General features: G+C 41.4%; 1 long non-coding RNA gene across 1 annotated transcript; it reads left to right on the top strand.

Annotated features, from left to right (window-relative positions):
* The first annotated feature begins 1,430 nt into the window (after window positions 1–1,430).
* On the top strand, window positions 1,431–26,959 carry LOC103885178. The gene is made up of 3 exons (XR_648108.4): window positions 1,431–2,174; window positions 8,272–8,423; window positions 24,668–26,959. It is a non-coding gene; the product is annotated as an uncharacterized LOC103885178 (long non-coding RNA).
* Window positions 26,960–27,307: the final 348 nt, after the last annotated feature.

Here is a 27,307-nt window from a genome sequence, read left to right as displayed (position 1 = left end):
CAGTGAACGGTTGAATGGTTGATATAGAAATACTTAATCTTTAGGAAGATGGGATGCTGGAAAAACAGGGCCATTTTTCCCTTTTATGGCTTTTGCACAGGGCTTGTTATAGGGAGCCCATAATTATTACTGTTATTACCAATAACTGAAAAAAGGCTATTATAGGATCCTTGCTTAGTTCCTTTGATGAGGCCATTGGCTCAGTGACAAGAATATTACTGAGGATGGAGAAACAAACATTGAGCTGTTTAGCAGAACTTGCAGCAGAGCGATCATTGCATCATTCTGCTGAGATGTGAAGTAATGTCTGAGCCTTCAGTTCCCAGTGTAGGGCAGCTCGGTCTGTGCTCCCAGTTCGGACAGCGACATAAACCCTGTATCCTGTCTCCTGACCCTTGCTCTAGAGGCTCCAGGCCAGTCCCACAAGAGGCAGCTTGGCAGCCAGGCCCATCAGGAAGTACATGCAGCCCTAGGAGGGTCTCACAAGTACATATCAACACTGTGTTTGCCATGGAAAGTTTGGAGGAAAGACTGTCACCACTCAGTGAAATCCTTTCCTCTAATTCTCCGCTCCTGTCCTGCTTGCAAGTAAAAGAGAACAGCACAAGGAAATTGGGAACTGCATTGTTCTAGTGCCATCTACCCAAATGAAAAACAATATAAATATTTCACACAAATCCCAGGTCAAATTCCTGTATATACCGAAGCAGAGAAATTTCTCTGAAATGATGGTTGTGGATAGTAGTACAAATGATGAGAGAAGTTAGGAGTAGAACCCAGAGCCAGTCTGTCCCTGAGTGATGGGTACCGGGGGAGATCCCTCCTACTGTATTACCGTTCTGCAGTCACACTACTTCCTTATTAGAAAAACGCTTTCTCAGTGGGAGGCAAAAGGTTTAAATGCTCCAGAATCTGAGCTGACAATGGGATGTTGTTGCAGGTCAGAAGTGACAGATAAAAACAAAGATAATAAAAAGGATCAATGCCCCTAATTTGTTGATTGGCTCTCTGCCCCAGCTAACCACTCAGTCAATGCCCAGGGAAACTGGGCCACAGTTAACTGGGCATTTGGGCCAGAGGCACTAACAGGTGCTTATTGTTTAGTAGTGGATTCCTGGCTGGGCACGGTGGCTCAAGCCTGTAATCCCAGCACTTTGGGAGGTGGAGGTGGGCAAATTGACTGAGGTCAGGAGTTCGAGACCAGTCTGGCCAACATGCTGAAACCCTGTCTCTACTAAAAATACAAAAAATTTAGCTGGGTATGGTGGCGTGCACCTGTAATCCCAGCTACTTGGGAGGCTGAGGCAGGGGAATTGCTTGAACCAGGGAGGCGGAGGTTGCAGTGAGCCGAGATAATGCCACTGCACTCCAGCCTGGGTGACAAGAGTGAAACTCTGTCTAAAAAAAAAAAAAAAAAAAAAAAAGTGAATTCCTGAGAAGCCCAGTGTACTGCTTACCTGTTGTCCCAGCTACCTGGGAGGCTGAGGAAGGATCCTTTGAGCCTAGGAGTTTGAGTCCAGCTTAGGTGACATAGATTCTGTCTCTAAAAAGAAAAAAAAATTTTTAAATTGTTGGATTCCTATGTCCATAAGGAAGACTTCAGGAATGGCAAGCTTCCCTCCTAATTTGGCTCCTCCTGAAGACACAGTATGACCTGGTTTACTTTGGGTTTAACACCCTATAATTACTGTCAGATGAAGAGAGAGAAAGATGCACTGTATTTCTTACTAGTTTCTTTTTCCTTTATTTTTACCTAAAACACAAGCTGAAAAGCAGCAGAAAAAGAAAGAGCCAAATTCAGGTAAGAAAGACCCAGTACTTCAGACTAGCAGTGGGGCAAAACCCCCACGGTTAAAAAGGGATACTAGTTTATTGTGTTTGAGGTTGGAATCACCAAGAGACCAATTAACACCTTATTTTTAGGATTAGCCATTCTGGTATTTGCAGATAGTTTCTTAAGCAGGACTGTTTGGAGTTCACACTGTAGGAGTAACTGAAGTGTTGATAAAAGAGATTCCAGAACAAATAGAGATTTCTACAGTAAAAGCTGGGGAGGTGTGTAGGGCTCCAGTCTTTGGGTTCACAGCTTGGCTCTACATTCATTGCTGGAGGAATCCAAGCCTCACAAAAGACCGCTTTTAAAGAAAAAACTCTTTTTTTCTTAGAAGAACTAGGTAAGTCTAGTTTTTCTCGGAAGTTTGTTTCATTATATGTCTCTGTTACCACCATCCATACAGCTCTGGGGGCCTGCATCTCCCAGGATTTGTAGCTTTCAGCTGCATTGAAAGTTTCTAACTTGGGAATCAAATCTTTGTTGTTGTTCTTGCTTGCAACTCGTTATTTTAAATTGCTTGCATAATTGCCAAGGTAATTTGCATTTAGAAGAGATCGACTGCATTTTCTTTACCCATCCTTTGCTGTATTCATTTGGTAAGCTTTTAAAGAACAAGTTTTGTAACCGGGAAGGTGGAGATCAGATACTGAGGGTCAATTTGGTGTCTCACTCAGAACCTGCCTCTCTGCAGCATTAATGCTGTCTCCAGGCAGAAATCATAATGGTGGTTTCTCTATGCTGTACTTTCCCACTGCCATCTCCTGGGGAAATAAGGCGGGGGGCCTCTTTCGAAGAACCTATAAAGATTAGATTAATTACTGACCCACAATCCCATTATGTGAACTCATAGAGCCAAAGAACATTAAAGCTGGCAGAGAATAATTTAACCGTATTTTATAGATGAGGAAACTTGGGCCCAGAGAGGAAAAATAATCCCCCCACTTCTCCCGAAGTCTCAAAGCTAATTACCAGCCGAACTGGAACAGAAACCAGGTCTTTTGATTTCTAGATTAGTATTCAACAAGTATTTAACTCATTAATTAGAACTGTCATAGTTCCAACCTGGATGTCTTTCAGAATGGGTGGCTCAATTTTTATGTTTGCTGTTAAGATTCCCTCAGGGCTAATTTTACTATTATTTTGATTTTACTAAGTCAGCATTTCAGATATTTGCAGTCTTCTCATCATCTGTGTCAGAATTATCTGTTAAAAATGCAAATCCCTAGCCTTTTCCAATCTTCAGAATCCGAGTCTCTTAGAGTGTCCTCAGGATCTGCATCTTAATAAGCTTCCTTGGAAGAGTCCAAGGCGCTTGAGAACCATTTTACTTGGCTCAAAGTCATGTAAGTTAATGTATTTTGTTGATTTAAAATGTTAAGATTTTGGAAATCAGGTGGCACCTTCTCATCAACGGTTAAGTAAGAAAAAAGTTGTTTTTTACATAAATGTTGTATCTGATAATCAGTAGGAACTTAAGAGTTGAGGCCATGTTAAATTTCTCTTTTAAATCCTTTAGTTACTAAAAAGCAAAAACTTAAATTTGTATCTGAATTCAATTTCATGGCATTTGATTCTTTAGTGCTTAAGTTCTTCTTTAGTAGCAAAGAAAAAAATATTGAGAAATTTTATTTTTTCAGGCCATGGGCGGCCTTCAGTGAACCGTTACCTCCACAACTCAAGTCCTAGCCTACAGATTTTTCAAGACTGTTCATTATAAGACTCTGGCTTCTATTTTATAGTTTTTTTTTTCTGAGATTACCTCTAAATTTTCGTATATATTTATTGTAAAATTTCCAACAAAATCTAGAATGATTAACTCTCTCTATATTCCTGAAAGGGTTAAGGAACTTACCATGCATTTTCTATTCATTGAATACCACTCCCATAGTATTACTATCTAGGTTTTTAGATTTGTCTTTTAAAAACACACATTAGTTACTTAAAGTAAATGGTTAATCATATTTATCAATGATTTCTCAATTTTAGGACTTAGCATGTGAGTGATAACACATTTAGTCTTTTTGCTTGAAAATGATTTATTTTACTCCTCTGTGAATGATAGTTTACCTGGGTATAGAAGTCTTGGTTGATAATTGGCTGTGAAAAGATTCTTCCGCTGTTTTCTGGCACCCATTGCAGATGAGAGTCTAACTGTCTTTTCCTTGCAGGTTAGCTGTCTTTTTGCTTTGGAAGCTTTCAAGATTTTCTCTCTACCTTCAATGTTCAGTAGTCTCACTGAAAAATGTTTCCTGTTATAGGTTCATTACTATGTATTCTTTTTGGCACTTGGTGTATGTAACCTTTTCTTCTGAGAACATATATCATTTTCTTCCATCTGAAAAGTTCATAGTATCTCTTTGACTATTGATTCACAGACATTTTCCTCTATTTTATTCTTGAACTCCTATTAGACATATATTAGATCTTTTCAATATGTCTTCCACATCTCTTAATTGCTATTTCCTGTTTTTTCCCCCTTCCTTAACTCTTTATTGCTGCATTCTGGGTAAGATCCTCTATATAACCTTCTAATGTATTAATTCTCTGTCTTGTTATATCCAAGACAGAGTTAATCCTGTTTATTGAGTTTTTCACTCAAATACTGTGGTTTTTATTACCAGAATTTCCAACTTGTCCCTTTTCATATCAGCCTGCTCTTGTTTCATTTTTTACTTGTTTTCTTTCACAATTTACTATTCATTTCTATGAATATTCCTCCTTTCTTTTTCTCCTTGATGGTTCTAACAATCCCTATTTTATTTTATTTTTATTTTTCTGAGACAGGGTCTTATTCCAGTTGCCAAGGTCGGTGTGCAGTGATGCAATCTTGGCTCACTGCAGCCTCCACTTCCCTGGCTCAGGGAATTCTCCCACCTTAGCCTCCTGAGTAGCTGGGACTACAGGTACATATCACCACACCTGGCTAATTTTTTGTACTTTTAGTAGAGATGGGGTTTTGCTATGTTGCCCAGGCTACAATCCCAAATTGTAATTTCACTTTCAGATTCTGCTATTACAGGCATATCTCAGAGACATTGTGGGTTCATTTTCAGTACAATGCAATAAAGCAAATATCACAATAAAGTTAGTCACACAAATTTTTTGGTTTCCCAGTGCATATAGAAGTTATGTTTATACTGTTCTATAGTCTAAGTATGCAATAGCATTATGTCTAAAATTGTATGTCTCTTAATTAAAAAATACTTCATTGCTAAACATGCTAACAATCATCTGAGCCTTCAGTAAGTTGTAATCTTTTTGCTGGTAGAGGGTCTTGCTTTGGTGTTGATGGTGGCTGACTGATCAGGGTGTTGGTTGCTGAAGATTGGGATGTCTGTGGCCATTTCTTAAAGTAAGACAACAATGAAATTTGCAGCATCAGTTGACTCACAGAAGATTTTTCTGTAGCATATGATGCTATTTGATAGCATTTTACTCACAGTAGAACTTCTTTCAAACTTGGAGTCAATTCTCTCAAACTTTCCCACTGCTTTATCAACTAAATTTATGTAATACTCTAAATCCTTTGCTGTCATTTCAACAATGTTCACAGCATCTTCACCAAGTGTAGTAGATTCCATCTCAAGAAACCACTTTCTTTGATCATCTGTAAGAAGAAGCAACTCCTCATTCTTTCAAGTTTGATCATGAGATTGTAGCAATTCAGTCACATTTTCAGGCTCCACTTCTAATTCTAGTTGTTTTGCTATTTCCACCACATCTGTAGTTACTTCCTGCACTGAAGTCCTGAACCCCTCAAAGTCATCCATGAGGGTTGGAATCAACGTATTCCAATATCTTGTTAATGTTGATATTTTGACCTCCTCCCATATATCACAAATGTTCTCACTGGTATCTGGAATAGTGAATCTTTTTTAGAAGGTTTTCAATTTACTTTGCTCACATCTATGAGAGGAATCACTATCTATGATAGCTATAGCTTCATAAAATATGTTTCTTAAATAGTTAAGACTTGAAAGTTGAAACTACTCCTTAATTCATGGATTGCAGAATAGATATTGTGTTAGCAGGCATGAAAACAACATTAATCTCCTTGTTCATCTCCATCAGAGCTCTTGGATGACTAAGTACATTGACAATGAGCCCTAATATTTTGAAATAAGTCTTTTTTTTCTGAGAAGTAGGTCTCAACTGTGGGCTTAAAATATTCAGTAAACCATACTATAAACAGATGTGCTGTTTCCCAGGCTTTGTTGTTTTACTTACAGAGCACAGGCAGAGTACATTCAGCATAATTCATAAGGGGTCTAGGATTTTCAAATGGCAGATAAGCATTGGTTTCAACTTAAAGACACCATTTGCGTTAGTGCCTAACAAGGAAGTCAGCTTGTCCTTTGAACCTTTGAAGCCAGGCATTGACTTCTTCTCTCCAGCTAGGAAAGTCCTAGATGGCATCTTCTTCCAATAGAAGGCTGTTTCATCTTCACTGAAAATCTGTTGCTCAGTGTAGTCACCTTCATCAATGATCTTAGCTAGATCTTCTGGGTAACTTGCTGCAACTTCTGTATCAGCACTTGCTGCGTCACCTTACACTTCTATATTATGGAGATGGCTTCTTTTCTTAAACCTCATGAACCAACTTCTGCTGGTTTCAAACTTTTCTTGTGCAGTTCCTCACTTCTCAGCCTTCATAGAATGACTTAAGTGAATATTGTGGCTGGGTTGATTTTCTATCCAGACACTCAGACTTTTTCTATATTAGCAATAAGGCTGTTTTGTCTTCTTATCATTTGTGTGTTAATGGAATAGTACTTCTAATTTTCTCCAATAACTTTTCCTTTGCATTCGCAATTTGATTAACCATTTGGCCTAGCTTTCAGTCTGTTTCAATTTTTAACATACCTTCCTCACTAAGCTTAATCATTTATAGCTTTTGATTTAACTTGAGAGTTGCAGGACTTTTCCTTTCACTTGAACACTTAGAGGCTTTTATAGAGTTATTAATTGGCCTAATTTCAATATTGTTGTGTGTCAAGGAATAGGGAGGCCTGAGGAGGAGAGAGATGGGAAAATGGCTGGTTGGTGGAGCAGTCAGAACATATACAACATTTACCGACTAAATTCATTGTTGTATATGGGTGTGATTGGTGGCACTCGAAAACAATTACAATAGTAATATCAAAGATCACTGGTCAAGATCATCATAACAGACTGATAATAATGGAAAAGTTTGAAATATTGTGAGAATTTTCAAACTATGACTCAGAGATATAAAGTTAGCACATGCTGTTGGAAAACGGGCATGATAGACTTGCTTGACGCAGGATTGCTACAAATCTTCAATTTGTGAAAAACGAAGTGTCTGCAAAGAGCAATGTAATAAAACGAGGTATGCCTGTATTTCTACTTCATCTGAAATGAATGTATCCCAAATATTGATTTCATTGGCTCCTTTTCTTGATGTTAGTTTTCTTTAATTGTTTTAGAATTTTAACTTGTGTGATGTACATTTTGAGTGACATCGCACACACTTTCTCTCTTCTTGTTATGCCTTTCCCTCCCTGCTTGGCCACAGGGCCCCAGTTCGCAACCTGGTTTTATGTTGGTGGCTCTGAACTTTTATCTTACGATGGTATTCAGATATTACAGATTTAGTCACTGAGTCAGGAGGCAGCTTGGCCCAAGTCTTGGTTATACCTGCTTGTTTCTACTTTTCTAGATGCACATTTATATAAGTCCTAACCTTAGGTAACAGCTGCACATTTTTTAGGGCATTTAGGTTCAAGCAATAAGCCTGGATCCAGGCTCCAACCATCTAGGGCCCCTTTACTCCCAATACTACAGAGGAGTTATCTTGCCTATCTGTGTGTGTCTCCAGAGCCCACAAGCTCACAGCTTTAGTAACTAGTGTGTTATATTTCTGGTCTGTTTCTAGCACATAGATATTTATTTTTCTTTATGTGTGTATGGGCATGTGGTTTTCTTTTTTTAAAACTTTCTTTTAAATTCGTTCTTAAAATATTTTATTTATAATTGCTAAGTGTTTGGAGTGCAGGTAGTGACTTCAAAGCATGAGCTTACAATGTCATTTTGATCTGCAGAGGCAGGCTCTGGGGATGAAAATAGCAGCAGTTCCTATGATGCCATCTTTGAGACAGCTACCATTACCGCTACTGCTACATTAATATTGTCCTTTGTTTCCCATCTAACAAGCATTATTCTCCTAAAAATGGCTCTGTGTCTGACAAAGCCCATTCACTATAGATTAATTCTCTCTTAAATGACTTTATTAAGCTCATTAATGATTCACTTAGCAACCTCTTTTGTAATAAATTTGCAATATTCTCTAAAGAAATCGATCTGGAGAAACGCCACACTGATTTAGGAAGGAACATGGTTTAAAAATGAGTGAATCATTCTCAAAAGCACACAACATGGCTGTAGAAATATTTTAATGGGTTTCTATCTTTCCACAGATTAAACTAAGATCCTTTGCCAATAAGAAGACAAACAATAGAAAATTCCTACAGATTAAGAATCCCAACCAAGCTTTCAATGAACTGACTTGCTTCACCTCTGGGAGAACAGTTATGACATGGTGCTGAATTACATCAGCGAGGAACCAGAGGTGAGGCTGGGATACAGGGGAATTGGGTTTAGAATCACCTTAGCAATGCAGTATGCAAATCATGAAACAGCATAAAGACACATAAATTATGCAAGAATACATAAGGGGTTTCCAGAGAAACCTCAATTTCCATTATTAAAAATGGTGTGGTAAGCAGTCTAAAAAATCATTTTTGGCAGGTCACTATTTTTAACTGAGCTTTGAAGTTCATCTACATTTTTTTTCCCAGCATTACACTTGGTGGTTAGGACCCCTTGTTACAAGGGGCCATATTAACACATGATTGTGGAAATGGACAAAGAAACAATTTTAATTCATATGGTAAGAGACAGGATAAAGATATGCAGGTGAGGGTTTCCCTAACACAGCCTACGAAGGTCAGAGAAGACTTCCTAGAGGAGGTAATGTCAGAGCTAACCTTTCATGGACAAATAAGCATGCATCAGGCAGAATGGGATGGTGGTAGCAGGTAAGAGTAAGGGGAGTTGCAGTATTTCAAGTATGGAGAAAAATGGGGTCATGACATACATGATTATTACTTTTCAGATGACCAGCATCTGCACCCTCTTCCTTTTTTATGTTAACATGGTGCTTTTATTTTTTTAATTTGTATTATTTATATACAATATTTGCACATATTTATGGGGTACATGTGATATTTTGTTAAATGCATAGAGAGTATAATGATCAAATCTGGGTATTTGGGCCTTCTATCACCTTGAACATTTATCATACCTATGTGTGGGGGGCATTTCAAGACCTCTTGTATAGCTATTTTAAAATATACAATACATTATTGCTAACTATAGTTATGTTACTCTGCTATGGAACATTAGAATTTTTCCTTCTGTGTAACTGTATGCTTATACCCACAAACCAACCTCTCTTCATCCTCCCACCTCCAACCCTTCCCAGTTTACCCCCTTCCTTATATCACACCAACTTCCTTTGGGGAATTACCTCTTCCTGTACCTGTCCTCCATAGTTGTATTATTGGCAGGAGGTAATGTAGGGGTCGCTTCCTCCTACTAGGGAGTTGAAAGAATCACATTCTCCTTTAGCTGACCTCAGTACAACCATGGGACCAAGCTGCGGTATACTACTCAGATGCTTTTTGCTGAAACTTTGCTCTTGATCCCAGGCTGGACAGAAGCCTGGGAGGAAATTCATTGCAAGGTGGCAGGCCTACTGGACTGTTCCTATCAGAACATTTTTGCTATACTTTCTATTTCTTCCCAAGTGTCCATGGTTCCTGCCTTTTCCCAAGCTTTTCGCAAGCTTCAACCCTCAAATCATTTCAGTAAATACTATTTTGTTTTTAAATGGTAAAACTATTTCATTTTGGGAGACAGCAAGAAGTTCAGCATGGTGGAGCGCAGCACATGCATAGTGGTAGAAGGAAGTCGTTGAGAGGCTAGAGAGTTGGGCGGACTAGAAAGTGTCTCTCTCTCTTTTTTTTTTTTTTTCCTGAGTTGGAGTTTTGCTCTTGTTGCCCAGGCTGGAGTGCAACAGCACAATCTCAGCTCACTGCAACCTCCACCTCACGGGTTCAAGCTATCCTCTTGCTTCAGCCTCCCAAGTAGCTGGGATTACAAGTATGTGCCACCATGCCCACCTAATTTTGTATTTTTAGTAGAGACAGGTTTCACCATGTTAGTCAGGCTGGTCTTGAACTCGTGACCTCAATTGATCCACCTGCCTCGGCTTCCCAAAGTGCTGGGATTACAGGCGTGAGCCACTGCACCTGGCCTAGACAGTGTCTTATATGACATCAGAAGCATCCCAATTTTATTCCCTAGGCATTGGAAAGCCTCTGAATGATTTTAAGCATGAACAGTTTCATATTATTTTTGTGGCAGCTCCATGGTGAACTATTTGGAAAAGGGTGTGAGAGAGGACAAGGCTCAAAGCAGGGAGAGGGTACTTAGAGAAGACGCAGTAATCTAGGCAAGAAGGGACGATGGCTTGAGTTTCCAGGAGTTGGACTACTCAGTAGTTGGACTATTCATGAGGAAGGGTGAGATGTGAGCCCTTGCTGTCAGGTATGGAGAGCTAAAAGAATAATGGATCCATACCAGAGATAAGGAATATAGAGAGAGGGACAGGAGTGTATGTGTGTGTGTGTGTGTGTGTGTGTGTGTGTGTGTGTATGTTAGCTGGAGGGCTCAGCTTTGGTTCCAGTTCCTAACTTTGGACCAGCAACAGCTCTTCTGCTGCCACACCAGTGAGGAAACATCTGTCTACCAACTAAGATGCTGACTAACCTGGTCCAGGTTGGTGATTTCACCTGGGCAGGCCTGGTCTGAAAGGTGGGCCTGGAGCCTAGGGAGAGAGACAAGCTGGGCATGATGGGCTGTGGGTTGGTGAGAGTTCCAAGAAGTTCAGACGTAAGAGGCCAGGCCTCCTGCCAATACAAGTGCTGTTTCCTCTTCTCCCTCCTTTATCCCTCTGGTGCCCCCCAGGGCTGGTCTATCTTGTTCTCTTTCTCCCTCTCCACACCTGTTGCCTCCTGCAAGGTTTCCATCTTTCAATGACCCTCTGAAAGGTTCCTCTGATAGTGGAGAGAATGGTTTTGGTTTAGAATTAGACTGGGGTCCACACAACAAGTGTTTGGCTTTCTTGGTGGCAGAAGTGGGACTAGGAAATAGAAGTAACATCTGGTTCAAGCTTGTTTATTGAGTTGATTGGTGCCAAGGTAGTCTAAGGCACCAGACCGTGTGACCATACTTTGCCTACCTTTACGGAGCTCACAGCCTGAGATTTCTTTACATTCTGGCAAAGTAGTTACTGGTAAAACTCAGTTTTGCAGAACATGGCATTCTAGAAGCACAGGGCAAAATTACAGTTCCAAGGAAGAACTGTAATTCTTTTGGGGAAAAGTCTATGGGGAAAAAGAACTTCCCTTGTCTTCTTCCTTATTTCCTTGGAAGTAGAAAAGAGGTACTCAAAATGCTCAGAGCACCTCATCTCTGGACTTTACCATAAAATGCTTTGATTCCAGGATATCATTTCATGTCAGCTTTGGCTTATGGATCCAGGAGGAACATGGGGTGGTTGTAGACAGGAAAGGGCAGATCCTAAAGGTAATTTTAAAGCAGGGCAATCTAGTTTTTAACATGAGGTGTGTTTTCTCCAACCTTATTTTTCTTTGGACTTCTCATGACAATAGATAATATGCTTATCATTTTGAATAATATTTGCTTATCACTTATATCTTCTCCTGGATTAAGAACTTCTTGAAGACATGACCTTGGTTTTACTCACTTTGTTACATTGTAGGGCCTCATCCAGAGCCTAGCACCCAATAAAAAAGCTCAGCGAATGATTGTGAAAAAGATGTGAATGATTTTCAGAAACGTCCCTATTCTTCATGCTTCCCTCCCTGCCTCCCTTTTCTGGAAGACCCTCGCCTATTCAAAGTTAAGGATAAGAGAGGCAAAGGAGAGCATATTCAGGGATCTAACACTTCCCTACAGGGATCTGTATCCCTTACCTACCTCTGACTCCTCCCCACCAGGAAAAGAATCTATTATTCAGTGAAACCTTTGAAATGTATTAACATTAAGGTCTTAATGACTAGTAATGGCATGCTTGCTTATCAAAACAAACCCTTTTATTGATAATATAAGGCTAAATCTTGATTTTTTTCCTCTCTTTTTCTGATTCTCCCCATTTTCTCTTTCTTTCTGATTACCTCTGCATCTCTTCCCAATCACCTACTCCCCAAGAGATTGAATAATTTTCAGCCTCTCTTGGCTTTTAGTAAACTCTCATTTAGGGCTTGTTTTAAGAGACAAGCAATGGTCTGAATCTATATTAAGAAGTCTAAGAAGATAGGACAGTCTGTAAATGAATTCAACTTTTAAATAAAAGAAAGCAGCAAGTCTTCCAAGGGACAAAAGAAAGGGAAAAAATCTGGGCTTACGCACCTGCAGCAGGCCCAGCCAATGTGTGGCTATGCTGTCGCGGAATCTTAGAATCACTTGTGTGCTGTACTTTGATGTTCACCTAGCTTTTGTGTGTGCTTTATTTCCCTTTCTAATTTCTCCTTAGAATCTTAGCAAAGTTCTTTTGAAAAGCCCACCATATGTCAGCTGAACCAAAAGAAGGAGAAGAAAGGGAGATTTGTGTACATTTAGATGAGAAAACAAGATTGGTGGTAAGAGTCTGATATAGCCCAGGGCTGGGATTTCTAATTTTGGGGGGTGCCAGACTCCTCTGAGAATCTTATGAAAACTATGGACTCCTTTCTTAGAAGAATGTACATATGCACAAAAGTTTGTGTCCAGTTTTAGGGAGCCAGAAGGCTCTGTAGATCCCAAGTAAAGAACCTCTATCTTGGCAGGAGGAGAAACTGTGGGTGAAAGCTGATATTGGTTGAGACCCTCATTCCTTCCAACCTGAATCAGTTCTTTTCTGAGCTAATTTTTGTCTTGTCCCTTGGATTATTTTATTCCATCAAGATCACTGTAATTAATAGGTTACATTTACTATTTGTTAGCATGTGATCTCACTTAATCCTGCCAACAACCTCACGAGGTAATTCTATTATTTGCATTTTGTAGATGAACCTGAGATTTAGCAAGGTTCAGGAACTTGTCCTCAGGTCCCACAGCAATTAATTCAAATCCGGACCATGCCCTTAATCCCTATGCTAAACTCATCCATATTTTTTTGTGTTCTGTTGTTTTTAAGGATGAGATTCCTTGATTCCTTCACACATCTCAATTATCAGGAACACCAAGGTGGCCCCAGTTTTACAACCATGTACAGATGCATCCATTTCAATAAGTGTCATATTCTTAACAGAGCAAGCTGTTTTCTGAATGTTCAGCTGCCATTCTATTCGACATTCTGGGCAAACCCATCCCTGTAGGGACTCTTTTTCCAATAGTGAGAACAAAGAGTTAAGTGCTTGTCTGAGGCAAAGAACATGATATTGTTCTCATTAGAGGACAACTGATGTCCTTCAGTTCCATAACTATTATTTGAGCACCTACTATAAGCCAGGCCCTATGTTGGTGCCTCAGCAGATCTCTCTGCTTATTGCTGACAACTCAGTGGGGGAATGGACACTGCTCAGGCAAATGTTAACTAGAATTGGTATATTTTGGATCAAAACTTCTGCAGGGCAATGGTTCAGGAGACTTAAAGTTTTCCTCCTAACTAACTTGAATGGAGTGATAAGAACTTGAAGGGGAGAAGTTTATATTGCTACTGGAATGTAACCATCATAAGGAACAAAGAAAGGTGAACTGGAGAGGGGCCTGGGCTTGGGCTTCCCTTATGGTTGTCCCATTAATTCACCATTATAGCTGGGAAAGCTATCAGCAACCATGGCATATTAGCCCATTTTCACATGCTGATAAAGACATACAGAGACTGGGCAATTTACAAAGGAAAGAGATTTAATAGACTTACAGTTCCATGTGCCTGGGGAGGCCTCACAATCAGTGACAGAAGGCAAGGAGGAGCAAGTCACATCTTACATGGATAGCAGCAGGCAAAGAGAGCTCATGCAGGGAAATTCCCCTTTTCAAAACTATCAGATCTTGTGAGATTTATTTATGTCATGTGAACAGCACAGGAAATACCTGCATGAGAAGAACAGCATGGAGTCCCTCCCACAACATGTGGGAATTTAAGATGAGATTTAGGTGGGGACACAACCAAACCATATCATTCCACCCCTCACCCCTCCCAAATCTCATGTCCTCACATTTCAAAACCAATGATGCCTTCCCAACAGTCCCCTAAAGTCTTAACACATTTTTGCATTAACTCAAAAGTCCATAGTCCAAAGTCTCATACAAGACAAGGCAAGTCCCTTTCACCTATGAGCCTGTAAAATTAAAAGCAAGTTAGTTACTTTCTAGATACAGTGTGGGTATAGGCATTGGGTAAATACAACCATTCCAAATGGGAGAAATTGGCCAAAACAAAAAGACTACAGGCCCACGCAAGTCCGAAATCCAGCAGGGCAGTCAAATCTTAAAGCTCCAAAATGATCTTCTTTGACTCCATGTCTCACATCCAGGTCAGGCTGATACAAGAGGTGGGCTCCCACAGCATTGGGCAGCTCTGCCCTGTGGCTTTGCAGGGTATAACCTCCCTCCTGGCTACATTCACAGGCTGGGCTGGTGTTGAGTGTCTGTGGCTTTTCCAGGCACATGGTACAAGCTGTCAGTGGATCTACCATTCTGGGGTCTGGAAGATAGTGGCCCTCTTCTCACAGCTCCACTAGGCAGTGTCCCAGTAGGGACTCTCTGTGGGGGCTCTGACCCCACATTTCCCTTCCACACTGTCCTAGCAGAGGTTCTCCATGAGGGCCGTGCCCCTGCAGCAAACTTCTGCCTTGTCATCCAGGCATTTCTATATATCTTCTGAAATCTAGGCGGAGGTTCCCAAACCCCAATGCTTGACTTCTGTGCACTTGTAGGCTCAACACCACATGGCAGCTGCCAGGGCTTGAGACTTGCACCCTCTGAAGCCATGGCCCGAGCTCTACGTTGGCCCCTTTCAGCAACACTGGAGTGGCTGGGATGCAGGGCACCAAGTCCCTAAGTTGCACACAGCAGATGGACCCTGGGCCTGGCCCCTGAAACCATTTTTTCCTCCTAAACTCCAGGCCTGTGATGGGAGGGGCTGCTGCAAAGGTCTCTGACATGCCCTGGAGACATTTTCCCCATTGTCTTGGTGATTAACATTCTGCTCCTCATTACTTATGCAGATTTCTGTAGCTGGCTTGAATTTCTCCTCAGAAAATGGGCTTTGCTTTTCTATTGCATTGTCAGGCTGCAAATTTTCCCAACTTTTATGATCTGTTTCCCTTTTAAAACTGAATGCCTTTAACAGCACCCAAGTCACATTTTGAAGGCTTTGCTGCTTAGAAATTTCTTCTGCCAGATACTCTAAATCATCTCTCTTAAGTTCAAAGTTCCACAAAACTCTAGGGCAGGGGCAAAATGCTGCCAATCTCTCTTGGCTAAAACACAATAAGCGTCACTTTTGCTCCAGTTCCCAAGAAGTTCCTCATCTCCATCTGAGACCACTTCAGCCTGGATTTCATTGTCCGTATCATTATCAGCATTTTGATCAAAGCCATTCAACAAGTCTCTAGGGAGTTCCAAACTTTCCCACGTTTTCCTGTCTTCTTCTGAGCCCTCCAAACTGTTCCTACCTCTGCCTGTTACCCAGTTCCAAAGTCACTCCCACATTTTCAGATATCTTTTCAGTAATGCCCCACTCTATTTGTGCCAATTTACTGTATTAGTCTGCTTTCACACTGCTGATAAAGACATACACAAGACTGGGCAATTTATAAAAGAGAGAGGTTTAATGGACTTACAGTTCCATGTGACTGGAGAGGCCTCACAATCATGGCAGAAGGCAAGGAGGAGCAAGTCACATCCTACGTGGATGGCAGCAGGCAAAGAGAGGCCTTGTGCAGGGAAACTCCCCTTTTTAAAACCATCAGATCTTGTCAGACTTATTCACTATAATGAGAACAACACAGAAAAGAAAAGGCGTGCCCCCATGATTCAATTACCTCCCACTGGGTCCCTCCCACAACATGTAGGAATTCAAGATGAGATTTTCGTGGGGACATAGCCAAACCATATCATATGGTGTGGCTGAACAGGACAGGTACACACCCACTTTGCAGTGTGGGCCATTAACAACCGTGGAACATGCCATTTTATTGATAATTGCATTACACAAGATAGAAATTGTAAGATTTAAGGGATAAAAGGGTGATATTAAGAATGTGTTGTGCCAGGTGTGGTGGCTCATGCCTGTAATCCCAGTACTTTAGGAGGCTGGAATGCTTGAGACAGACCAGGCTGGCCAACATAGCAAAAACCCTGTCTTTACAAAAAACACACAAAATTAGCCATGCATGGTGGTGAATGCATGTAGTCCCAACTACTTGGGTTGAGGGGGCAAGATTGCTTGAGCCTGGGAGGTGGAGGCTGCAGTGAGCTGAGATTGCACCACTACATTCCAACCTGGGCAACAGGAGTGAGACTCTGTCTCAAACAATACACACAACAACAAACCAGAATGAGTTGTGTAGAAGACTTTAGACTTCATTTTAGGCCAGGGCTCACCAGGTAGGATTCCTCACCCTCCTCACCTTTCCCATTTTCCAAATCCCAAGTGTGACAAAGACACATAGCATGTCCTCCAGCCTTTCAGAACACATTGCACACCTCTTGCACAGGGGCGAACAGGCCCGCCCTCATTGTTCTTTTAAAACAAATAATCCTTATAAGATACTGCATCATGTCAAATACAAACACAGGAATTGTCTGTGTGTGGTGCACACAAAGCACATCTGAAGAAGTGGCTTCGATGAGTTGTTTTCGTTTGAAAAGTAAGTACATATTTCCAGGGAGAATGAGCTATTCTAAATAGGATATTTTCTTTCATTCGTATACAGTCCCAAAATTCAGCAAAACTCTGTGTAGGTGGTATTCACGCCATGTCACAAAAGCACAAAAAGCAGGATCTTCTCCACGAGTGCAGATGTTGCCTTCACTCTTCCTAGCTGACATTTGTTTTTACAGTGGTGAGAATCAAGGATAGTGCCACCTCTCCCTGTGAACATCCATCCCCATGAAGCTCAGGAGCCTGTGCTATTTAAATATATGTCTTGTGCCCTGAGAGTTAATGCTGGCGGTACCTTTGGGTGCAGTTATTTCCTCACTAGCTCAGAAAAACCAGGATGTAGCTTTTTCAAAGGGGTAGAATGGAGCTTTTGAAAATGCAAATGTGTGTGTGCACTTGAGACAGAGGATGGCTTATGATTAATGAACTTTTGTGTATTGCTTATTGTGTGTGTGTGGGGTCAGCTCAATAAAAAACACATTGCCTTTTCTTTGTCAGTGACAGATATTCTTATCAGAAACAAGGCTCTTATTGTACCAGTTTCCCTCTGACAGAAGAACAAGTGACTGCTGTGCGTGGTGCTGGCGGGGAGTGCAGGACAGACACTGGGAGTGGCCAGGGGCTTCTTTAAAGACCATCTGAAAACATTGGCATATTTATTGGAATAATCATGAAGAAGTAAGAAGTATTTTACTTAATACTGCAGTATGAGGTCCACTATAGGGTTAAAGTGGGGATTCCTCACTGGTCTTCAGTTTTTAAGGGGTAAACTTGCCAGCTCTTTTTAGAAGAGACTGAGCACCCATCACCTACTTTGTAGAGGGTAAATTAAAAAAAAAAAAAAAAAAAGCAAAAGAAACACATTTCTTCCCGTGGACTTTCTGGACTTACTCATTTTTAACACAAATTTAGTATCCTCCATGAACATTCAAGAAACAATGCTGGTTGGGCACAGTGGCTCATGCCTGTAATCCCAGCACTTTGGGGAGGCCAAGGCGGGCGGATTGACTGAGGTCAGGAGTTCGAGATCAGCCTGGGAAGTATGGTGAAACCCTGTCTCTACTAAAAATACAAAAAATTAGCCAGGTGCGGCAGTGCACAGCTGTAATCTCAGCTACTCAGGAGGCTGAGGCTGGAGAATCTCTTGAACCTGGGAGGCAGAGGTTGCAGTGAACCAAGATTGTGCCACTGCACTCCAGCCTGGGAGATAGAGCGAGACTCTGTCTCAAACAAAACAAAACAAAACAAAACAAAAAACAATGCAGAAAACACTAAGTAGAAGTTTAGGGGCTCAAAAAGAGACCTCATCTCACTGAAGTAAAGTCTGAAGGGCAAGGGTCCTCTCTGTGGGGTGTGTATGTGGTGAGCAGGGATCATGTTTCTGAGACACTTTCTGAGCAGTTGCCTTTGTGAAATTCTTTTACCTGGTGGCTGGTTTGAGGACAGTCATTGGAAAATTTATGGCCTTAAACAGATTCCAAAATTGACGTTGATGTTTTACTTTCTGGAATAAAAATAATTCTAGAAGATTCTTTTTCCTGAAGGTGTAGACACATGGAAGCTCTTTGAAATGAGTTTAAGGAATTAGAAGTATCCTTTGATATGCTGAGCAGTCTGCCTAATTTTCATTTATAATAATACCTACCTAGTTGTGTGACTTGGTCAAGCTACTTTTATTTCTCTGTGCCTCAGTATCCTCATCTGTAAAATGGAGATGCTAATAGTATCTACTTCAAGGAATTCTGAGGATCAAATGAATTGGTGGCTATAAAGCGTGTGGCACATAGGAAGTACATAGTCAACTCTATGTGTTAGCCCTTCTTCTTCCTTCTCCTCTTCCTCCTCCTCCTGCCCCCCACCCCCACCCTTCACTAACCCATCTTCTCTACCTCTAGGCAATTATTCTCACCAGATCATGAGAACACAATGATCTTCTAGCCCCGAATAATTTCATAATTTGCCAAAAGAAAAATTCCCTTGAAAACAGAATAACCAAAAGAAGACAGAGAAAGAACTCATGTGTAAGATTCTCCTTTAGTCTTGGTTTTCTTCAGGTCCTCTCCCCAATCTCATGAGCCTAAGGGCCAGTGCTTGTTTTCCTTGCCTTGGCCAAGGAGGTTAGCCTGGTCTGGGGAGCCTGGTCTGGAGGAATGAGCACTGGTCCCAGAGCCTGGTTCTGGTCTTGTTCTGTTTTACCTCTGTGCAGGGTTGCGCAAGTCATTCCACTTCCCTGAGACTCAGTTCCCTCCAGTGCAAATGAGAAGTTTGGACTAATTGATCTTTAGGACTCTTCACAGTTTGGACAGCCTGGGGTTTCAGCCCCCTTGGAACCTACAAACTGCATGTATAATTAAATATCTCCTGGCTGGAAACATCCTCTGAGCTCAGGATGGGCAATGTCTAAGATTTGGGGTGTCAGTGCATTTCAGCCCCATTACCGCCTGTATTTAGGATGGGAGCTTCGTCTGTCCCAGGGCTGTGGCCATCATTCCCCATCGGGGATCTGTAATGACTGTGGGCCATTCCCCTTTCCTCTCCTGACCCCGACCCCAACTTCTTGGCGCTTCCACTTAGGAACAAAGCAAGAAGTACTCAGATGAAGGCGCAGTCCTGTGATGAGCAAGCCCCCAGAACCCTGTGAGTTGGTGGAGCAGGCACGGTCAGTCAGGGAGGATGTCACTGAAGAAAGTAAATCCATCAGCTCCCCTTATTACTATGTAAATGAATTTATCATGACTGGGGGGCGGGGCAAGAACAGAGAGGCCTCCTGGAGTTCCAAGGGCTTCAGCCTTTCTGATTTGCTGAGAGAGCTGCAAACAGGAAGACAGTCCATGACCACACCTGTGTTTGACAGCAGCACTAGGGGCAGCTCCGCGGGGAGTGTGGCATGCCCTGGGGGTGTCATCATCATTGCCATCTTAGCACTAAGTGTTTCACTGGACTCAGTCTTTCCAGCAGTGTCTTGAGAAGTGGCCTAAGTATGGGGTAGGGCAGGGTGGGCACTGGAGAAGAGGAAGGGTTTTTTTTTTGTTTTTTCTTTTTGTTTTTGTTTTTGAGATGGAGTCTCGCTCTGTTGCCCAGGCTGGAGTGCAATCAGTGCTGTGATCTTGGCTCACTGCAACCTCCACCTCCTGGGTTCAAGCAATTCTCCTGTCTCAGCCTCCTGAGTAGCTGGGACGACAGGTGCATACCACCACGCCCGACTAATTTTAGTATTTTTAGTAAAGACAGGGTTTCACCATATTGGTCAGGCTGGTCTCGAACTCCTGACCTCAGGTGATCCACCCACCTCGGCCTCCCAAAGTGCTGGGATTATAGGCATGAGCCACTGCACCCAGCTAGGAAGGGGTGATTTTGGAACAGAAATAGCATAGAGGGTAGAAATAGCATGGAGGGTAGAAAAATTGTGAAAGCAAAGGATGCCTGGGGAGGAGAGATGCTGTTGACAGGAGCTGATGCAGAGGCAGAGACAGATGGACATCCTACTAAGACGGCAGTTTCTACATTGAAGTAATTAATGCTTGTGATTAGGCCGGAAGGAGTGTTTTCTGGGAGTGCTGGAGCTGGTCTTGTCCCTGGAGATCGGGGCCCTGGAGGGGGTTTGCTCATGGTGGCTGCTCTTATGCTCTCACATTTCTGTCTTCCTGCCCTGGCTTGTGGATCTCCCCATGCCCACACCACCCCCTCCCAACCCAGTTTAGATCATAGTTTTAGCTTGTAAGTTTGCTCAGAGATAGGACCTGAGGTCCAGAGATGTGAAGAGAGGTGGCCAATGTCATACAGCAGGGCAGGACTAGAACCCACGTCTATGACCACTGATTCAGTGCCAAAGGGAGAGAAGGGGGAAGGGGATTCAAATTTATTCAGAGCTTTTCTGTCCTCAGCAGAGAGAGCTCTAGTTACTTGTATGTCAGCTATTTCATTAAATTTGACTCTGTGAGGTAGGAATTAGCACCCCACTTTACAGATGAGGGAGTTGAGATGTTGGAGAGGCAAATTAATTTGTGCTGACAAATTGTGAACCTTCATCAGATTCCAAGCCCCATCCTTGGGACCTTCACACTCATGTTCTTTCCTCTGTGCCTTGTAATACAAATGACCAGCATTTCCATTACTCATGCAGCTGGTGAATCAAACCAACATTAAGCCTGTCCCTGGCTCTTCTCCCATCAAAACATGGCTGATCTATGCTCCATTCATTTTCCATCCTTGGGAGGTCATGAGTTTCAAACAAATTATTTGGTTTACACAGTACAGTACTAAAGTGAAATTTTGTTTTTGTCCTTTCCAGGTATCCTAAGCAAGGGGTGTCTTCTGTCCCCAGGAGTTACTTGTCAATACATTTGGCTGTACACTGATTGTGTGGTGGTATTGACAATTAATATCCTGGGATTAAGGAGGCTGACCATCTTTTAATACTCTAGACAGTACTATACAATGAAAAATGGTCCTAATCAGAATATCAGTTGCACCCTCTCTGAAAAACATGGTACTGCTTTAAAATGAATGTGTCTTCCCAAAGACTGCGTTTCATTGCAGGAATGTGGGACAGAGGTTAGCCCTCTGGCTTTTGGTCTGGAGATCAGTAGGACATAGTAGATGACTCGCATGGTGTTCAGAGAAGTCTGGCTCTGCTTAAATGCATCCTGTATAACATTCCTACGTTCTCTAATCTTCATTTCCCTGTGTGTAAAATGGGGATAATTATAGCATCTGCCATACAAGGATTGTTGTATTGCTTTAATAAGTCGCTATGTATGGAGGGCTACAATAGTGCCTGGTATAATTAATCAATAGATGTTGGCTCCAATCCTATATATAATGTAATGCACTATACAGAATCATTAGGACTCCTTTGTAAAATGCTCAATTATATGTATTAACACTTTGAAATTCTGGGCCAGGCGTGGTGGCTCATGCCTGTAATCCCAGCAGTTTGGGAGGCCAAGGAGGATGGATCATTTGAGGTCAGGAGTTTGAGACCAGCCTGGCCAACATGGTGAAACCCTGCCTCTACTAAAAATACAAAAACGTTAGCTGGACATGGTGGCACATGCTTGTAATTCCAGCTACTCAGGAGGCTGAGGCAGGAGAATTGCTCGAACCTGGGAGACAGAGGTTGCAGTGAGCCGAGATTGTGTCACTGCACTCTAGCCTGGGCAACAGAGTGAGACTCTGTCTCAAAACAAAAACAAAAACAAAACAAAAAAATAAAACAAACAAAAAAGACTTTGAAATTCCTATTGTTTACTTAAATTTGAAGTAAAAGAACCCCCCAAATTTTAGTATTCTTAAAATATCCACCAGCTATTGGAGAATAAGGGTTCTAGTAGAAGTTGAAGGGTTACAACTCTATAAAATTAAAAAACAAAAAAACAGATACACCTATGAACATTTTCCCAGGCCTGAGTGATGCCTCTGGGAGTGAGTTGTCTCTTCCTATCTGGATCCTGGGATGGGCACTGGTGTCTGTGGGGTGATCCATCTGCGTTCATGTCACATGCTATGGCTAGGAATAACCAGGAAATACTGGAGTGAGGATTCACACTGGCTCTTTTACATTTTCCCAAGGAGGAGAAGGAAAAGAAAGAGGGAGGAGGAGGAGGAGGAGAAAAAGGAGAAGGAGGAGGATGGTTATAGTGGTTCTTACAAATCCCTCAGCTGGATGGCTGGATTTAGGGCTGGGCATTCGTGCTTTCAAGAGCCAGGTCATTCTAAAGGAATGTGAGAAGTGCATCTCTGAGGACAGAGATCAAACAGTGGGAAAATAGATAAGTGATCTGGGGGCCTGTCCACTAATTGCTAGCTAAAAGTTAACATTTCACTAGCTCCCGCTGAGAAGGTAATGGCCAGGCTTCACACATGGAGCTTTATTATGAGAAGAGAGAGGGGCAAGTGGGGTAAGACGAATTTATCATCCCTGCACACGGTACCTCCAAACACACCTGTTTTTTTCTTAAACAGCTCCTTGTTTAGCATTCTTACAAAAGGCACGATAATGTTGGAGGATCAATGTAACATACTGTAAGTGATAAGAAGTACTAAATGTCAATATTATGACATTTTCAATATCATTCGGTCTATTAAAGGCCTGTTGTGTCCTGGAAGCTGTACTAAAGCCTACGGAAGATGCAAAGAAGAACAAGGAGTGAACCTTGGCCTCAAGAGATTTTCAATATATTAAAACACCTAAGACACCAAATGGGAGTGCTTTTCAAAGAGTAGTTCTTAGAATCACAGGTTGGTTACAAAAGGAGATTCTTAAGCTCCAAAGCAGATGGGACCCAGGAATCTGCATTTAAACTAAGCCCTCCAGGTAATTCTGATCTATACTGTGGTTTGAGTAGCCTTGGCCTGGAGCAAATGTAGGCTCTAAGCCTGGGGTATAAAGCCTTCAATTCTGTGTTACATAAGCAGTGTAGCCATATCTTGTAGAAAAGTGTCAAGGGATATTTGAAAGAAGTGTGCAGCCTGTAGGCCTCAAGATGAGAAATATGTGGCAGGTGTGTTTGCAAAGTGGGGAAATTAGCATTGGGAGGTAAAAAAATAGCATGACCTTCATGGTGACCAGTGGAATAAATAAATATAATCCCAATGTTTATGGAACGTCTCGCTGAGTTACTGATGTATTTATCATTAGCGTTTAATCCTAATACTTTTTAGTATGCTGTCAGACCAGGGGGGAAATCCAGAGGCTTCCATCTCCACAAATATTTATCAATGGATGTTTTGGGAATTAAAACATGCCAGGAAATAGGGGCAAAGCACACAAGTGCCTGTCTTTGTGTATGTAGGTTTCATAGATTGGGATATTCACTGGATAGAATAGTTGGTGACCTGTATTTATTTGGGGGTGTTCCTGTTTGTGATGTTGAAGGCTAATTCCTGGGGGGAAGAAGTTGTGAAATTTGCAAAGAAGAATTTACAGAGGGCCAGTGAGTAGACAGAGGAATGAATGTGTTGGGAGCAGGAGGCAGCTCAGGAAGCTCGGCAGTTGTTCTATTCCCTGGCTGTCTCCCTGGGGGAGTTTCTGTGGCAGAATCCAGGGCATGTTGTCCATCCTGGGATCAAGAGGCTGGGCAGGAGGTGTAGGAATCTAAAGCCTAGAAGTGGACCTGTGGCCGAGCAGAATGGTCCCTGCTTTCTGTGACTAAGGAGGCTCAGAGAGTGCTCAATTTAAGCCTGGAGTGGAAATAGATGAACTTGATGGAAAGAAGCATGATCCTCTGGCGTTGCTGCAGGAGACTGGAAATGTGAGTACATGGAAGGAAATTGGTTCATGCTGAAAGCCCAAGTCCCGTTAACTGAATTGCAGAGAACAGTGTCTCTTAGCCTAGTCTTGAACCCTGAGATGTTCCTCCACTGCTTTTATGTGACTAGCCATGGGAAAAAGGAGAAATAGAGTCCTAGGCTGGGAGAGTGATAGACTGGGGTGGAAGTCTTTGGACAAATCCTTTTCTTATTCTCTAGGTAGTAATGGGCCATGAGTTGAGGAGTCAATATCAAGAACCCCTAGGGGAAGACTTTAGTATGTGTTTGGGATTCTGCTTTTGGGATTTTTAAAATCCTGAGATGAGGGAACAGACTACTGTGAAGGCATGATGGATCCTGTGAACTGACCTGTTTACTCTGTTCCTGGGACAGTTATAAATTGAATGCTATCCTGGCTGGAAAACAAAGGACACTTAGTTTGCCCTTTTCCTGGCCCCTGATTGGACACTTTGGCTCAAGGTAGACCACACTATTTTTGTTTAGTAGTCTCTCCAGGTTATTCTTTTTGTTACTGTAATAACTAGTTAAAGGTTGTGAAGCATGTTCTCTGACCTGCATTATAACTCTTGATCCATCTGCAGGGCACTGGGTAACCTCTTCCTCCTGGTCCTGGGTTTCTTTTTGGCCCCAAGGAAGTGGTGAAGGGATGTGGGGCTCCATCACACCGGAGGTTCAATTTTGCATGGTGAGTAAACAAGCAGAGAAGGCTTAGAAGAATCCCTTTTCCAGGAGTACCTCGCAAGGCTGTTTTGAAGCAAGGCTGGAGCCCCAGAAAGCTGTACCTTAGCTCCACAGTGGCAGCATCCCCTGTAGGAACCCCTCTGATCCTTTGTGACGTTCTTGTTCATGGTCCTGTGAAACGGTGCTCTGTGGGAGACTCCAGTCTGCTGGGAGAGCTCCCTTATTCTCAGCACGGAGAGGGGGAAACCATGAAGTAAGGGACCTAATTCATTTTTCAACAACACAACACACCAGTGCATACTCTTCCAAGTAAGTGAGTGTGAGCCCTTTCAAAGTAGCTCCAAAGTGGAGTGAAAGTCCCCCCTTGCCCCTCTGTCATTTTTTCTGACTGAATTCAGTGAGGAAAAGTCTTTATGCTTGGAAGGTAAATTGATTCTCAAAGACCATCCACAGTCCTTAGGAGTCAGGTTCAGTAAATAAAGTAGGCCTGATTGTAATATCCTAATATTATTTTCTTCATGTAAATGGCTCTGAAAGCAATGACAACAATAATGATTCCAAAAAATGGCAGCCCAGTTGAAATCATCCTTCAAGATGAATATTTTCATGACAATGTATAAGCCCCTTAGTAATGTGGCTAATTTATTTTTTAAACCTATTTCTCTCATATATATAATTCATATGCCTACTATTATTTGCCAACTAATACTAAATTTATGGTTCTCAATGAGAATTGTTTTTTGTCTAAAACAAACTGTTTCCCTATTTATAAGGTTCTTTACACAAATAAGGTGATTAAAAAGACTGGCTTTGAGCAAACAAAAATGCAGTATGATTTTACTAGAATGAATGCTTTGGTTAGAACAACTATGATGGACTAACAGCTTTTCTTCACTACATGTTGATAGAGTGAGAAGATTTAAAACAAGCCTAATGTACATTAGCTGGGACACTTACTATTAGTGACAAATACTAAGAGAGAGGCTCTACTTGAACAGGCTCAAACTTAACTTAAAAATTATTTCTGCCTGTAATGGACCTTTTAGTTGCCTGAGCAATTGAGTGCTTTAGATAACCCCCATACATATCAAGAACATTCTAAATTTTTTTTCCTTGGCATTTGGAAATTTCAAGTTAAGGATGTCTGCCCTTGCTCAAGTTACACACTCTTCAACTTGGGCAGTTCAGCAGAATTCAAAAGATAAGATGTGAATGAGTCTATCTATTCATGTCATCACACTTCGCTAAATTGCCAGGCTATTTGATGAAGAGATAGCTCAGTTCTCACTAAACTGCAAGTGGGTTTGGCAGATCTTCAGCTGGAATCCTCTGAGGTGCTCTCATTTCTGAACACTAGATTGGGAAACCAGTTGTATTTTAAAAGCTCTGAGACCCCTTTAAATCTCTGTCCATTTTGAGAGACCCATTGATTTACAGTAAAATATGAATGTAAGAGATGAACTTGTGGCATCATAACTAAGGGCTGTTGGCACTCTGGAAACTTGCTCAGAAGGTAATCAAAATAGAGCTAGAACCATAGTCTTAGTTTTTGCTGTAGTCAATCAAGCAAAGGGGAACATTCTACTCAAAAACACATAAATAATTTTGGTTTTTTCTGTATTACGTTGAAACTTCAAAAGAGCTTGTAAATAGGAAGAGAAAATATTGCTAGATGGGTTGTATTCAGTAGTTACTTTTAAATAAAATAAAAAATTGTGGCTAAATCTATTGCCTAAAAACTGTGCTGTAAAATATGTAAATAGCCTGTATCTTTAAAGCCTTTTCTTTGAGATACAAATAAATGGTTTACAGTCCAAATTCTTCTTTAAGAGTTCAGTTTAATTCTTCAAATTCCATAAGCTTGAGATAGGTTTTGCAGTTAAATACGCCTCATTTGAATGCTTAGTCAGAAGGGAGTATTATATATAGATTATATGGAATCTTAGCCTATTTACAAATAATGAATGTTACTGAAAATATTCTGTCATAGAGACACATACATGTGTATGTCCATCACAGCACTATTCTCAATAGCAAAGACATGAAATCAACCTAAATGGCAATGATATACCAGATAAAGAAAATGTGGTACAATAACACCATGAAGTACTATGCAACCAATTAAAAAAAAAAAAAAAAGATCATGTCCTTTGAAGAAACATGGATGGAGCTGGAGGTCATTATCTTTAGCAAACTAATGCAGCAACAGGAAACCTAATACCACATGTTCTCACTTATAAGTGGGAGCTAAACGATGAGAACACATGGACACACTGAAGGGAACAACACACACTGGGGCCTATCAGAGGATGGATGATGGGAGGAGGGAGAGGATCAGGAAAAATAACTAATGGGTACTAGGCTTAATACGTGGGTGATGAAATATTTTGTACAACAAAGCCCCATGATGCAAGTTTACTTATATAACAAACCTGTACATGTACCCCTGAACTTAAAATAAAAGTTAAAAAAGGACATATTGTACAAACGATGTCAAAGCAAGTTTTGAAACAAAAGTTACTCATGATCCCACTATCCCA

The sequence above is a fragment of the Papio anubis genome, chromosome 5, assembly GCF_008728515.1.
Source record: "Papio anubis isolate 15944 chromosome 5, Panubis1.0, whole genome shotgun sequence".
Taxonomy (NCBI): Eukaryota; Metazoa; Chordata; class Mammalia; order Primates; family Cercopithecidae; genus Papio; species Papio anubis.
The sequence above is the reverse complement of the archived record's forward strand: the minus strand, read 5'-3'. Positions and strand labels throughout refer to the sequence as shown.